Genomic DNA, 17,368 nt, shown 5'->3' with positions numbered 1-17,368 from the left:
TGATTTGAGTTTTATATAGGGTGAGAGGTGGGGATCTAATTTTATTCTTCTGCATATGGGTTTCCAGTTTTCCCAGAACCATTTATTGAAGAAACTGTCCTTTCCCTGATGAATGTTCTCAGTGCTTTTGTCAAAAATCAGTTGGCTATAGGTATGTGGATTAATTTCTGGGTTCTCTATTTTGTTCTGGTATATGTGTCTGTTTTTATGGCAGTATCATGCTGTTTTGCTTAGTGTAGCTTTGTAGTATATTTTGAAGTCTGGTACTGTGATTCTTCCAGCTTTATTTTTGTTTTGTTTTTGTTTTTGTTTTTGCTCAGGATTACTTTGGCTATTAAGGGTCTTTTGGGGTTCCACATTAATTTTTAGATTTTTTTTTGTTTCAATAAAGAATGTAATTGGTTATTTTGATAGGGATTGAACTGAATCTGTAGATTGCTTTGGGTAAGATGGTCATTTTAACAATATTCATTCTTCTGATCCATGAGCATGGGATGTCTTTCCATTTGTTTGTATCCTCTTCAATTTCTTTTATCAGTATTTTGTAGTTTTCCTTGTACAGGTCTTTGATTAAATTTATTCCTAGGTATTTTATTTTTCTGTAGCTATTATAAATGGGATTGCCTTCTTGATCTGTTTTTTCAGCTAGTTGATAAACATAGTTTTTAATCTTCAAAAAGAAAAAACCCAGTATGGTATTTTTCCATTTTACAAGGGGATAGTAGATAAAGGTTAAGGACTTGTTTATGGTTACAAATCCCAGTACATGTCTAAATGAGGAATCAAACTTAGATATGGCCACTTTCAAAGTCCAATCTATCTTCACTATATAAATCTGCCTTTCCCTGAAATGTAAAAGGTTTTAGGCCTTATTCTGTAGCAGTGGTAAACATTAAATACAATTTGGAAGGAGTCTTTTTCATAGTTTATGCTTTTTATAGACTTTAAGAAAGTCTTTATAAAGGTTTTCACCTTCCAGTCTTTTAAAGTTTTTATTTCCTTTTTTTTTTTTTGAGACAGAGTCTCACTCTGTTGCCTGGGCTACAGTGCCATGGCGTCAGCCCAGCTCACAGCAACCTCAAACTCCTGGGCTCAAGGGATCCTTCTGCCTCAGCCTCCCAAGTAGCTAGGACTACAGGCATGCACCACCGTGCCCGGCTAATTTTTTCTATATATTTTTTAGTTGTCCAGCTAATTTTCTTTCTATTTTTAGTAGAGATGGGGTTTCGCTCTTGCTCAGGCTGGTCTCGAACTCCTGAGCTGAAACGATCCGCCCACCTCGGCCTCCCAGAGTGCTAGGATTACAGGTGTGAGCCACCGCGCCCAGCCTAAAGTTTTTACTTCTTATGGTTAAAATGGCTATTTCATTTGGTGGATCATTTCAGTTAATTTTTGAATGGAGTGTGGCAACTAGAAGTGAACACATTAGGTCCTTTAACATTCATGGACCTAAATACTATAGTTTGATGACATCAGTGAATTGCACAGTAAAGAACTCTGAAATTCACTCCACCATTATACAATGAAAAAACTGGCCAAAATGGTCAGTATCAACTTTTCAGAACTCTGGAAATTAACTAAAGGTTTGCAGCAAAATGGGTAATATTTATTGAAGAAAAATGGCTGAATGCAGTAATAATAGCTCTGTGCCATTTTAACTTGCTCTACTCTGATCCCTCATTCTCCAGCTGGAGCCCTGAAGACTAACAGCCCATATTCCCAGTACAGTCTGGTGGTCACTAAAATAAACATAACATAGCTAGGAGCTCTCACAAAGCCTCATCCCAAACAATTGTCATTATTTTGCTTGTGTGGCAGATTCCCTGGAAGACCCCACCTGATACAGTGGAACAAAAAAAAGACATTAGACATATAGAAAACAAATAAAAAAATAGCAAATGTAAACCCTACCTTATCAGTAGTTACATTAAATATAAATAGATTAAATTCTCCAATTAAAAGGCAGGGAGAGACAGAATGGATCCAAAATAAAATGTGATCAAGCTATATGTTATCTATATACCACATACATACTATAGATTCAAAGACACAAACAGGTTGAAAGTAAAATAATAGGAAAAGATATAGCATGCAAACAGTAACCGAAAGAGGACTGGAGTGTTTTTTTTCTATCAGAGAAAAAATTTTTAAGACAAAAACTTACAAGAGAACCCCAAAACAATAAATGTTGGCATGGATGCGGAGAAATAGGAACACTCATACACTGCTGGTGGGACTGCAAACTAGTACAACCTCTGTGAAAAGTAATATGGAGATACCTCAAAGAGCCACAAGAAGAACTAACATTTGATCCAGCAATCCCATTACTGGGCATCTACCCAAAGGAACAAAAGACATTCTATAAAAAAGACATTTGCACTCGAATGTTTATAGCAGCACAATTCACAATTGCAAAGATGTGGAAACAACCCAAGTGCCCATCAATACATGAATGGATTAATAAAATGTCATATATGTAAACCATGGAGTTCTACTTAGCCACAAAAAACATTGGTGATCTAGCACCTCTTGTATTATCCCAGATAGAGCTGGAGCCCATTCTACTAAGTGAAGAATGGAAAAACAAACACCACACGTACTTACCATCAATACCAGTTAATTGGTATTAACTGACTTAAATGACCAATACTTAAGTGCACATAGAGTAGTAACGTTCATCGGGTGTTGGGCAGGTGGGAGGGGGAGAAGGGGATGGGTATATTCATACCCAATGTGTGCAGTGTGCACTGTCTGGGAGATGGACACGCTTGAAGCTCTGACTCGGGTGGGGCAAAGGCAATATATGTAAACTAAACATTTGTACCCCTGTAATATGCTGAAATAAAAAAAGACTTAAAAGAGACAAAGACATTATTTCATGACAAAATGGTGAATCCATTAAGAAGCTATAAAAGTCATAACCTTTTATGTACCAAACAACTGAGCTCCAAAATACATCAAACAAAAATCAACAAAATAAAGGGGGAAATAGATAATTCAACAATAATAGTAAGAGACTTCAATATTCCACTTGCAACAATGGATATAACTAAGCAGAAGATCAATAAGGACAAAGATGACTTAACCACATTATAAATCAACTAGAACTAAAAGACACCTATAGAACACTCCACCACCCAACAAGAGCAGAAAAAACATTCTTCTCAAGCCCATAAGGAATATGCTACAGGACAGATCACATGTTACATCGTAAAAAAAGTCACAATAAATTTAAAAGGACTGAAACCAAACAAATTATTTTCTCTGACCATAATGGAATGAAATTAGAAATCAATAACTGAAGGAAATGGAAATTCACGAATATGCAAAAATTAAACAAATTCCTAAATCATCAATGGGTCAAAGAAGAAATCAGAAGAGAAATTAAAAAATACCTGAGATAAAAATGAAAGTACAGCATAGAAAAATATATGGGATGTAATGAAAGCAGTGCTTAGCAGGACATTTATAGCTACACATGCCTACATTAAAAAAGAAGAAAGGTCTCAAATCAATACTAATCTTGCACATTGAGAAACTAGAAAAAATAAGAGAAAACTATACCCAAAGCAAGCATAAAGGAGGAAACAATAAGGATGAGTGAAAACAAATGAAATAGGGAATAGAAAAATATTAGAAAAAATTAACAAACTCAAAAGTTGGTTCTTTGAAATATCAACAACACTGAAAAGTTTAGCTAAACTGACCAAGAAAAAAAGAGAGAGAAACTCAAATAATTAAAATCAGAAATGAAAGAGGAGGCATTATTACTGGCTTTAGAGAATATATGAACTATAAGAGAATACTATAGGCCAGGCACGGTGGCTCACGCCTGTAATCCTAGAACGCTGGGAGGCCGAGGTGGGCGGATCGTTTCAGCTCAGGAGTTCGAGACCAGCCTGAGCAAGAGCAAAACCCCGTCTCTACTAAAAATAGAAAGAAAATTAGTTGGACAACTAAAAAATATATAGAAAAAATTAGCCGGGCATGGTGGTGCATGCCTGTAGTCCTAGCTACTCGGGAGGCTGAGGCAGAAGGATCGCTTGAGCCCAGGAGTTTGAGGCTGCTATGAGCTAAGCTGACGCCATGGCACTCTAGCCTGGGCAACAGAGTGAGACTCTGTCTCAAAAAAAAAAAACAACAAAAAAAGAGATACTATGAAAACCTATATGCCAACAAATTGGATAATCTATAAGAAATAGAAAAAATTCGAGGACACAAACTACCAAAATGGACTCAGAAAGAAATAGATAATCTGGCCTAAAACAGAGATTGAATTAGTAACTTAAAAAGTATTCACAAAGAAAAGCTCAGGGCTGAATGGCTTCACTAGTGAATTCTACCAAATGTTTAAAGATCAATACCAATCTTTCATAAACCCTTTCATAAAAACAGAAGAGAAGGGAATACTTCTAAACTCATTATAATAAGGCCAGCACTACCCTGATACCAAAACCAGACAAAGATATCACAAGAAAGAAAACTACAGATGAATATGCCTTATGAATATAGATGCAAAAATCCTTAACAAAATACTGAAAAGCTGAATCTAGTAGCATACATAATGGATTATACACCATGACTAAGTGTGATTTATCCCAGAAATCCAAGATGGGTACAACATACAAAAACAATCAATAATCAAGTTGGAAGCTTAACACTTCTCAGTTTAAAAACTTACTACAAAGCTAATCGAGATAATGTAGTTAGTACTGGCACAAAGACAGATATATAGAGCAATGGAACAGAATTCAGAGTCCAGAAATAAGCCCACACACCTATGGTCAACTAAGTTCCTATAAGGGTGCCATTCAATGGGGAAGAAACAGTTTAACAAATAATGCTGGCACAATTAGATATTTACATGCAAAAGAATCAATTTGGGCACCTCCCCCATATTATATATATGAAAATTAACTCAAAATGCAAAGATCCAAATGTATGAGCTAAAACTATAAAACTCCTGAAGGAAAACACAATGTAAATCTGCGTGATGCTGCTTTTGATGAAGCAACAGTTTCTTAGACAGGATACCTAAAAAAAAGCACGAGCAACCAAAAAAAAAAAAAAAAAAAAATTGGATTTCATCAAAATGAAAAACCTGATCAGAGAACACTATCAATAAAGTGAAGACTGCCCATGGAATGGAAGAAAATATTTGCACATAATACATCTAATAAGAATCTAGTATTCTGAATAAATAATACTTATAACTAAACAATAAAAAGATAAAACACAATTAAAAATGGACACAGAATTTGACAAAATATTTCTCCAAAGAAAATATACAAATGGCCAATAAGCACATGAACTTAGCATCCTTAGTAATCAGAGAAACGCAGATCAAAACTATGAGCTACCACTTTGCATGCACTAGAATGGCTAAAATAAATAAGAAATAAGCATTGGTGAAGATATGGAGAAATTGCAACCCTTATACATTGCTGGCAGGAATGTGAACGGTGCAGCCATTTTGGAAAACAATTTGGCAGTTTCTCAAAAAGTCAAACAAAAGGGTTTCCATATGATCCAGCAATTCCACTCCTAGGTATACTCCCAACAACTAAATATATATGTCCACACAAAAATTTACAGGCAAATATCCATAGCAGCATTATTCATAATAAAAAGTAGAAACAACTCATATGTTCATCAACTAATGAATGGATAAACAAAATGTAGTACATTCATACTATGGAAAATTATTCAACTGTAAAAAGGAATGAAGTACTGATACATACTACAACATAGATGAACCTTGAAAACATTGTGTTAAAGTGAAGCAAGGCAGACAAAAAAGGCCTCATAACATATGATTCCATTGCTAGGAAACGTCCAGAATAGGCAAATTCCTAGAGACAAAAAGCAGATTATCTGTTGCTGGGACCTACCTGGGAGGAGGGAAGACAGATAGTGACTGCTAATGGATATGAGGTTTTGGGGAGGTGATGAAAATATTCTGGCATCAGTGGTGACTGATGCACAACTTTGTAAACATATTAAAAACCACTGAACTGGTACAATTTAAAATGGTGAATTTTATAATATATGATTTATTTCTAAAAAAAAAGAAAAAATAAAAAATTACAGTTTCTACTATACGTGAATAACCATGTTAATGTATGACATGCAGTAAATTGTGATTTTTTTTTTTTTTGCTACTGCTTTACTCTGAATCACAAGCTTTAAGACCGGAGAGTGAAACAGTGATTCACTTGCTGAAATGTGGGTCTAGCCAATCATGTTTATATCTCAGTAATGCTTCCCTGTCTTCAAATCATCAAGACCTACGCAGTCTCCAAAAAATGATAACATATTTTTTCTATGTTAAAAATAGCTCCAAATTAGGTAATAAATGATAGAATTGCTAATTTTCTGAGATGTGATCAACATATATGGTTATAAAAGTGATTGCATTCTTAAGAGAAATATCATGATAGCTATAACTTACTTTCTTAAATGGTACAGGAAAAAAATGCTGAGTCCCTAAGGTGAAGCATATATAGATATTCTTATACTATTCTCTCAACATTTCTGTTATGTTTGAAAATTTATTTAATAGGAAATTGGAGAGGAAATTGCCCTGAAAATAAAATGATCCTTCAGGGTAGATGGCGATGGCAATGAACAGAAAGTGAAAAGATCTAAAGTAACGGTATTTCCAAAACTAGAAATTCATAAAGATCTTGCAATGCCTACTTGGCAACATTCAGGCTGCATTACTTGGTAGCATCACGGTTTTGTAGAAGGGTGAAATATTTCTAGTTTTGTTATTTTTCTGATGGTACCCAGTACAGCTAATCTTTTTGGATGTGGCACAACATATGGCTCTTCCTCCCAGGATATAATTTGTACAGATTTTTCTAACTCACTTGTAAATGGTAGCTAAAAACTCTCTATGCTACATAATAGCATATTTTCTTAAATGCACTTCTATTTGCCCACACTGAAGTTTCCTGATAAAAAATGCTTATGTTGGCTGGGCAAAGTGGCTCATGCTGTAATCCTAGCACTTTGGGAAGCTGAGATGGGAGGACTGCTTGAGGCCAGGAGTTCAAGACCAGCCTGAACAACAGTGAAATTTTGTCTCTACAAAAAGAAAGATTAGCCAGGCATGTGCCTGTAGTCCCAGATCCTTGGGAGGTTGAGGCAGGAGGGCTGCTTGAGCCCAGGAGTTGGAGGTTGCAGTGAGCTATGATGACACCACTGTACTCTAGCTCAGAGGACGAGCAAGATCCTGTCTTAAAAACAAAACAAAACAAAACAAAAAAAACTTCTGTGGATTTTCCTGCTAACTTAATGCCTTTTGGACTTTGTTCTTATAGTTTATTCACTGCTAGTGTTCTTGACTTTATGAGAGAGCTCAGTGTAAACTGCCTCTCTTTTCCTGTGGTCCATGGAGGACTAACCTGCTGTTTGCACTTCTTCTTTAAAGATGTATTTGTTAATCTTCTGAAAAGTTGGAGTAGCCTTTACTCTTCAATCTAAACATAATAATACAAATTAAACAAAAAGGCATATCTGACAGGGTCAAATAAAAATGCTTATATAGCTCCTATGTAATTTCTTAGATTAATTTTAATTGCAAAAACACACTAGGGATATAACATATAGTGAGGCAGAGAGGAGAGACTCCAACTTAGGATAGCCCAAGTTAGGCTATCTAGTAAAATAATAATAAATGTGTTTGACCACATAGAGTAGTATCCTTCTGCTTCTTATCCACAACTATAATTAAGGAGCTTAATTAAACAAAGACAAAGACAATAGAAGGCCTATATTCTTTAAACTATCATAATTTACCATCAGCATTCCTTCTCACTAAATTTTCTGAAGCTAGAAAATAATAAATAAAAACCCATAGACACTTAAAAACATTAATTAAATGTTGAATAATTTTGTTTATTTTTTCAGGTGAATTCATTTCCAACCATAAAAACAGCTATTTGATAAAGGGGGCCATCTAACGTGCAATAATATAAAGAATCTTGATTATTATCATTTTGTGACAATTAAATGGCTAATTTAATTAACCAGTTTTATAAAAGAGGATAGAATGTATTAGCACATAAGTACTTCTTTACTGCTAGTCTATCAGTCACACAACAAATAAATATTAAGGAAAAATTAAGGACATTCACAGTTTTAAAGAGATTTAAAATATTAATGATATCACTACTATCAACGCAAGTGATATAACATATTTTTTCCATTCTAGATCTGTATGTCTTCCATACTAAAAAAAAAAAAAAAAAAAGTCTCCAAGAGGCTAGCCTAGATTCATTGAAGAATAGAGAATAATATCTGCTTAAACAATCAACTTTCAGAGGTTCAGTAAGAGCTCCAATGAAATGTTAATTAGCTACACATTCTATAAAGCAACATTTCTCAACAGAAGCACTACTGACATTTTGGGCTGGTTAATTCTTTGTTGTGGAGGGCTACCCTGTGTTTTGTAGGATGTTAAGCAGCAACCCCTGCCCTCTGCCCACTAGATGCCTATTGCACTGCATCCCACACCCCCACGCCCACCTCACTGTTGTGACAACCAAAAATGTCTCCAGACCACTCTCAGTTGAGAAGTAGTACTCAGTAAGTATCAACTTTGGTTTCATATCAGCAATACTTGATGAGCTTTTAAAATTCCCAATGCTCAGCTGCTTCCCACATGAATTAAAACAGAATATTTGGCGGATGGGAATCAGACAAAGGTATTTTTTTTGAAAGCTCCTTAGGTAATTCTAATTTTCAGCCAAGGCTAAGAACAACTGCTCTAAAGAGATATGTTTATTTATATAATTCCTATCTCCTTTCCAGGATATCTATGAATTCTCAGAAAGAGAAGACAGGAGCATTAACACGTAAACCCTGGTCATCTCTAGTCTGGCTACTAAATGAAGCAGTATGCTTCAAACAAGAGCTTCTAAGAAGAGCTAGGTATGGGGAGACTTGTTACAAACTCACATACTTTCAGTAAACAAATTTTAAACCAAGACACCTAACTTAATTTTTAACCCAAGTATTTAGAAATTCAATACTACTACTGCTGCTGCCATGTGGTAGTTTGCCTTGGGGAAGGAGAGAATTTGGGTTGGGGGTGGGGTGTGGGGGAAGAAAAGAAAGAAAGAAAGAAAGAAAGAAAGAAAGACAGACAAGGTATGTGTTTCCAAATATATGCAGGGATTTTATATCCTGAGGGAGAGAATGTAATACCTACAAACAATACAATTAATAAAGTTGACTTAAGATTTTAAGCATAAGTTTTAAATACTTTTACTATATTATCCAATCAAATTCATTTCAATTATTAGAAAACTTCACTTAATTTCAGAAGGCAGAATATGGTGAGTTGTAGAGCGAATGAGAGGTGAGGAAATTAAGACAACTTTATCATATTGCCTCTATTGACAAATGTCTCAGAGATCTATCTATAAGTTATTCTGACTCAGGCTGTAACTTGAGATAGTTATATAATCATATGTTGTGCTGCATTGCCAAATGCCAAAATAAATGAAAGATTTTGGTTAAATGTGAGGGACAGAGCACATGTTTAAAAAAAGTCAGTGTAAGAAATAAAAACACCATCATACTCAAAGGAACAGAGTAACAGCAGTTAGGTATTATCCCCTCCCTGCCTACAAGCAGGAGAATTAGCTTAACCCTTTGGAGAAATTTAAAAGGAGTGGGTAGGAGTTAACAGGGTGCAAAAGTGGGGCGGAAACTAAAGCCAGTTTGTGTGGTAGTTAGGTGGAAAGGGTAAACACAGTGGGAATGCAGATTTGTTAGAAGTCTGTTAATAGAACAGTCCATTTCTCCAAATGAACTACTCCCTGAACCCTTCCCTAACCAGCAGCCAATGTGTACCCTCTAAGCAGAAGTTTAGAGGACTCTCTGACCCCTGGAGAACATACTGACATTTATAAATCTCCCTATATAAGGATCCATTCTGCAGCCAGGGAGGTGGAAGGCCCAGTACCACCACCTTCCAGGCTGCCCAAAAAAAGAAAAAAAAAAAAAAAACAACTCTCTATATATAGCTTGATCACTTAAAAGGCAAGTCCAACAGTAGATAAGCTATGGTGCATACACATGGACCTTCCAAAGGTAGTTTTCTTTTTTTTTTTTGCTTGCCTCATTTAATAGGAACAGAAAACAAAATGATCATCAGACATATGAAGCAAATCTCCAACATGAAGCTAAAAAATAAACTAATGACAACAATAAAAACTCAGCGACAAGAAGCAGAGACAATGCAGAAAATGAAAGAAAGACACATAAAAATTTACATCTCTACATGTTAAGCAACTTACATCCAATTACAAATGCACAAATCCTTAGTCGTTTTACATATTGGAATTTATCTCAATGCTGCCGTGTGTGTGTTCACTCATAGCATCAGTTTGTTTTATCAAAAGGCTACACTAACCTAGATGTCCATCAATTGAGACCTAAATACATAATGATTCATATGACAGAACAAAATGCAGCCATTAATAACTATATATTCCTACCCAAAATGAAAGCAAACAGACCATCAGGGCTGCTTAAACAAGCTGTATGTTTTTTGGTAAGAAATCCATTTAAGATCAATGCTTGTGTTTCTCCATCATGCAATAGGAAAACGTAGCAAGAGCCATAGCTGTGGATGCTACCTCCTCTGTTGCTATCTGTTTGCATACATCAGAGTTTCTGGGTTGGTTCAATTCACCAGCTTCTTCTACTGGTCAGACTTCAAGACCAGGGATAATTTTAGATAAAAATTTTAGAAACATAACAATGTAAACCACTTAAAACAAAATGACACAAATGGTAAAAATAAAAGAATGAACAAATATATGTATCAGAAAGACATCCTGAATAGCTCACAAACAGATATCACAGGAGAATTCAAGGCAAAATACGACACAGCACCATTTTTTTTTTTGTTGACAATAAGTAAAAACTAAAATAAAGATATAAAATTATGAAACTTTTTTTGTGTCATACAGCCCTAAAATCTGCAAAGCAAAACTCATTAAAAATACTATAAGGAACTGTGAGAAACATTATTTTTGTGAGACATTAACATACTACTCATCAACTGATTAAACAGACAAAAATGAAGAATATTCTGCAGAATTTGGAGGATTTGCAAAATATAAGGAAGTGGATTCAGTGAATCAATGAAATGAAATTAAACAGTGTGATATAAAGAGAATGTCCAACAATATTTATAAAAACTGATAATTTGTTAGACTGAAAGTGAACCTCAATATAAAAATCAGAAATAAGGCCAAATTTTCTGACTACAGTATAAAAAAACTAGAAATTAATAAAAAGTATAAAACAAAACAAAGTGAAATAAACTCCTTCAAACACATGAAAAGTTTAAAAAAAAAAGACTTCTAACTAATCTGGCTTAAAGAAGAAAGCAAAACTATAATTCTATCCTACTAGACAATAATGGCAATTGTAACAACTCATATCCATATCTAACAGGATATAGCCAAAACTATAATCAGAGGCAAATTCATAGATATAAATGCTCATATCTTAAATTGAATGAAAACACAGTAAGCACTGCATTTAAAGAGTAAAAAAAGAAACATAAGTTCAAGAGGAACAAAAATAAAGCCATCTAATAAAGGAAAAAACAGATAAGAAAATTAAGCTGATAAATCAATCTGATTTGTCTTAAATAAAAAGAAAAACCAATAAAGGTAAATTAGGCTAGATGAAATATGAAAAAAGGAGGAAAATAAATGTATAAAACTGGAACTATCAAAAAATATGTAACAGATACAGAAGATATTAAATTTATGAGAGAACAGTATATATAATCGTATGCTAATACATTTGAAAACATGAATGAATTCCAGGAAAAACAAATTACCAAAATTGACTAATGAATTAAAACCTAACCAGTATAAAACACAAAAAATTGTCAAAGAATTACCTCCAACAAACGCTCCAGGCCTAGATGGTTTTATAGTTGAGTTCTTTAAAACTTTCAAGAATAAATAAGTCCCATGCTATATAAATTGTTCCAGAGCACAGAAAATTAGGGAAAGAGTTCCAATTCATTTTACGAAGCTGGCCTAACCCTGATATCAAAACCTGACAAAGATAGCACAAAAAGAGAAAATTATAGACCAAATTCACTTGTGAATATAGATACAAAGATCCTAAATAATATACTTGAAAACAGAGCTCAATGGTACACTACAAGATTACACATCTTGACATGAGGAGGAAATTCATTCTAAGAATAAAAGTTTATATTAGGTAATATCTTTATAAAACACATCACACATCAATAAGTTAAAGAAGAAGCACTTTACAAAATAATGTCACTAAATGCCAAAAAAGTATTTGATGAATTTCAATATCCATTTCTCATAAAAAAGGAAAATAACATCTTGGTCAACTATAAATGATGCATCCTTAACATCAGAGAACTTACTAGAAGAGAAAATGACACCTATCATTGCTATATTTAAAATCAGAAGCCTACTAAATATAATAACAAAGTAAAGACAATGAAGAAGAAACACAGAATAAACTACCCAGAAAAGTTAAAAGTAACAACTGAAAAATAAGGATTAACAAAACTCAGTTAATATAAAATGATTTCCTATAAACCAAAACAAATAGTAAAACAATGGGAAAATATTTTTATAACATAAATAATAAAATATTACTAATGTTTTATTGCATATTGAATATTTTAGGAATAAATTTAATGAGAAAATTAGTAGATTTTAATTGAAGGGAAAAAAGTAAAACTTTACTGAAGGACATGAAAGAAAGATGTAAATTAAGAAACATACTTCTAGTCTGAAGTTACTTTTTCTAAAATAAATTTTCATAGTTAGTGAATTTTTGAATCAAAATCCTTTTGGGGTTTCCTTTTTCAAAAGTAGAGAAGTCATTTGCAACTTCATAGGAAAAAATTAATTGGTTAGAAAATAAAACCACGGAAAATTGTGAAAAAGAAGGATAAGAAAGACAGACTAGTCCTATCAGCTATTTAAACATTTAATAGCTAAAATACTTAAATGGTATGGTACTGGCATGAGAACAAAGAACATAAAGGAAGAAAATTGAGTCCAGAAGGCTTTAGAAAGATGAATTTATGGATCAGTGTTAAGAGAGAAAAATTATTCAATAAAAGCGTTGGGATAATTAGCCATTCAGAAAAAATTAAAATAAGTGCCTCATCTAATGACATTTACCAAAATAAATAGCAGATAAACTACAGGGTTTTATATGAAAAATAAAATAATACCTAGGAAAAATACAGGTGAGTGCTCGGCAGCTAGTGGCATGGGGAAGTTTTTTTAAGCATAATTGCAATTTTCTAAGCTATGATGAAAGTGGACAGATAAGACTACTTAAACAAATGAACTAAAATAACAAACAACAATCTTGAAAAAATATTTACATTTTAATATTGATACTTTTAATATATAAAGATTCATAATCATTAAGAAACAGACATGTAGAAGACAAGAATGGACATATTAGAAAGAAATGCATTTAGTGAATAATATGGAAGTAACAATTATATTAATATAATCATTAGCTAGCAATCCCAATTCTGATAATTTACACTAAATTATACAGACAAGGATGTACGCTGCAGAATTATATGCAACTACTCCCCTACCCAAAAACTACATAAACATTGTGGCCAAAACATGTACATAAAAGTAGGCATTAGAAAAACTAAAAGGAAACAAAGCAAATGGTTATTTTCAGGTAGTGAGATTACTGGCGTTACTTCTCTTCTTTATATGTGTATAACCATTTGCCAAAACTTTCATGATGAGTACTCATTATTTTATAGAACATGTGTGATTATTAGAATTCAAACGTTTCAACAAATAAAACAGCTCACAAAGGTTTGTAAATTAAACTGTCTCTGCATGCTGAACGCTCTTTAAAGCTTTGTGGTTCTATTAATATCTTAATTTGGCATGAAAATACAGTTAAAAGAAGCCAGTCATTACTGTCTTAGATTGTATCTTCATTTTATTTAATCAAAGGGATTTTGATTTTAATGACTGTTAAAGGAATTGATTTTCACACAAATATATCTAAACATCACTGCAATGAATTTTAACACATTTAAACACACTGCAATGTCCATAACACATCAGGAATAGCTTAAAATGAAGGTATATTTCATAGTAATAACATCATTTTTTTGGGTGAATATTTAGAACAGAATCCATTTAAGACTGGTCATTCTATGTTAAGTTTTTATTAAGGAAACTTCATTTAGGCACTCCAAGTAGAAAAATGAGTAGTCTAAAAGGCCTTTAGGAAAGGACAAAATTTCCTTAAAAATCTTTATTGACAGGAGGTATTATTTTGTGTCTAACTGAAATCTCTCCTGTGATTTTTTTTTTTTTTTTTTTGAGACAGAGTCTCACTCTGTTGCCCTGGCTAGAGTGCCGTGGCGTCAGCCTAGCTCACAGCAACCTCAAACTCCTGGGCTCAAGCAATCCTTCTGCCTCAGCCTCCCAAGTAGCTGGGACTACAGGCATGCGCCACCATGCCCGGCTAATTTTTTCTGTATATATTTTTAGTTGTCTATATAATTTCTGTCTATTTTCGGTAGAGACGGGGTCTCACTCTTGCTCAGGCTGGTCTCAAACTCCTGAGCTCAAACGATCCGCCCGCCTTGGCCTCCCAGAGTGCTAGGATTACAGGCGTGAGCCACCTCGCCCGGCCTCTCCTCTGATTTAAAACTCTTATTCTTAAAAAATATACAGCAATAGTCCATTTTGTTTTCTTTAGACAACAAAAATTTAACTAGGTGTTTCCTAATACCTTGATCTACTTTTTGCTTTCCTGTACTCTTTCTACATTTTTCATCTCTCTCAAATTATGTAAATCTATGTGGCAAATTATGGTTTTAGGCAATGTAGAACCAAAGGAGAGAATAACCTGAAGCTCCCACATGCTGTAACTCTGTGGAAACATGAACATACTTTCTTAGTACATGTAATATGCTACTAAGCTGTGTCTCTTACAATACCCACATTATTTGTATGCACATATACTAATTGTACATGTACTAATTCATATGTTGAGCAGCTTATTTATCCATACTAAGTGGAAGTCCTACCCAAATAATATTAGTAGTATTTCTAACTACTTATACAATGTTTTCTACTGACTCAGTTTGATATCACTCAAATTTACCAAGTTTGCCTTCTTGTCTAGTATGAACCACTCATATCTGAGTTCTAGTCTTAGATCTGGGAAAGTCACTTAACTTCTCTGAGCGTCAATGTTTTCATCTACAAAAAGGGGACAAGAGCATAGTAGAAGACTTACAAAGGCCTTTACAACACAAATTTTATTATCAATGTCAGGGATCGGATTCTATTCTTATTACTCTAATATTAAATTAGTGCTACCTATGTGAAAACACTGTGGGGAATAAAACAGTAAATAAGGTATATTCTTAGTAAAATGTGTTTCTGAACTAAAATAGCAGACTCAAATACTTTGTGTATACTAGCATATTATTGTTTGCACAATTCTCTCCAATTCTTTTTAAAACACTAGTCTCTCTAAATCACTCCCGGAAAAATAGTATAGAAAAATATGACCATGCCTTGCCAAAGTCAGGAAATTTTTAGGAATATATGGACTGCTATCATGGACCAGGATCACACTTCCACAAATTTAGGTGCTGTCTCTAATGCTGATATGAAGGGTTGTGTAGAGGAAGTTCATCACTTCAAAATATATGAATATCCTGTGCTCCCTTATTATGACATCATGGAAATGTCATATATTTATTTGCCCAATTTGTCTTTTGGGAAACTAGCAAGACATCTTTGGCTAATTAGTTTCTCAACATTTCCTACTTCACATGACTTTTAGAATTTTAGAGCTAAAAGAAATGTCATACCTCTTCAATTGCCTCATTTTACAAATGAGCCAACTGACAAACAGTGGTTAAAATACAAGTATAATGACGGAATCTCTTCTCTTGATCTTCAACCCAGGGTTTCTTCAACATATCACAAGTTTGCCTGATATTTATAACCTTTTACCAAATGCAAGTTTTCTTTGAAGTTTCAGAGGGTGATCTCTAATTAACTTGAATTTAATGAAGAATTCATGCTTACTATAAATATACATATTCTTGATAAGCATAGGGACTGTATCTGTCTTATTGAAACCCAGAACTTATCACAGGGTTTGGTATATAGCAGGTATTCAATAGATTGTTGTAAACTGAGAGAACAAACAACTTGGATCATATGTACTCTTAGTTTAAACCTTTCCAAACAGGAAACAGAAAAAAATCTAAAGTTCTCCAGTTTAACTTTGTTCTCTTGATCATTTTAGACATTTTGCTCTAGTCTGTCCTCCAGCTTCATTATGGATTTTTGGGTGAGAAAATAAGAATTTAGAATGAGAGTATAAAGTTTTCTTTTTAGATACCAATAATCTTCTCAATAAGTTTAGTTCCTTTGCATTACCTTATATTGGTTAACAACAGCACTCATTTAACACTTTTCTTCAAATTGTGTAAATACAACACATTAATGCTTGTTGGTTTGACACTTCAATATCCCCCAAAATTTGGTTTTATTTATTCTGCCAGAAAATTCCTTCTTCCAAATCAATTTTTAAAATGTTAAACAAGACTAGATTTAGCACCTATTAACCTTCTCTATCCAGAAGGGCCCATTTGCCATTTGTTTTCTATATTTAAATAAATTACATGTATAACCAAATTTATTTGAGTGTCTAATATGTGCAAGTCACTGAACTCACTTGTCCTCGAGCCAGGTTCAGTAGCTCACACCTACAATCCTACCACTTTGGGAGGCTGAGGTGAGGTGGGAGGACTATTTGAGGCCAGTAGTTTGAGACCAGCCTGGGCAACCACGTGAGACCCTGTCCCTACAAAAATATTAAAAAATTAGCTGGGCATGATGGTGTGTACCTGTAGTCCCAGCTATTCAGGAGGCTGGGGTGGGAGGATTGCTTGAGCCCAGGAGTTCAGAGTTGCAGTGAGCTATGATAATGCCACTGCACTCCAGCCCGAGTGACAGAGTGAGACTCTGTCTAAAATTTCATAATATTCTTTGGTTGGGGCCGGGCGCGGTGGCTCACGCCTGTAATCCTAGCTCTCTGGGAGGCCGAGGTGGGCGGATCGTTTGAGCTCAGGAGTTCGAGACCAGCCTGAGCAAGAGCGAGACCCCACCTCTAAAAATAGAAAGAAATTATATGGACAGCTAAAATATATATAGAAAAAATTAGCCGGGCATGGTGGTGCATGCCTGTAGTCCCAGCTACTCGGGAGGCTGAGACAGGAGGATCGCTTGAGCCCAGGAGTTTGAGGTTGCTGTGAGCT

General features: G+C 34.2%; 1 protein-coding gene across 1 annotated transcript in view; it reads right to left on the bottom strand.

Annotated features, from left to right (window-relative positions):
- RFX7 (regulatory factor X7) overlaps positions 1 to 17,368 on the bottom strand; it is a 138,465-nt gene that overhangs the window by 19,556 nt on the left and 101,541 nt on the right. The gene's annotated exons all lie outside the window — the stretch shown is intronic.

Source organism: Eulemur rufifrons, chromosome 2 (genome assembly GCF_041146395.1).
Source record: "Eulemur rufifrons isolate Redbay chromosome 2, OSU_ERuf_1, whole genome shotgun sequence".
In the NCBI taxonomy this organism is placed as follows: Eukaryota; Metazoa; Chordata; class Mammalia; order Primates; family Lemuridae; genus Eulemur; species Eulemur rufifrons.
This window is presented reverse-complemented; position numbering and strand designations above follow the sequence as displayed.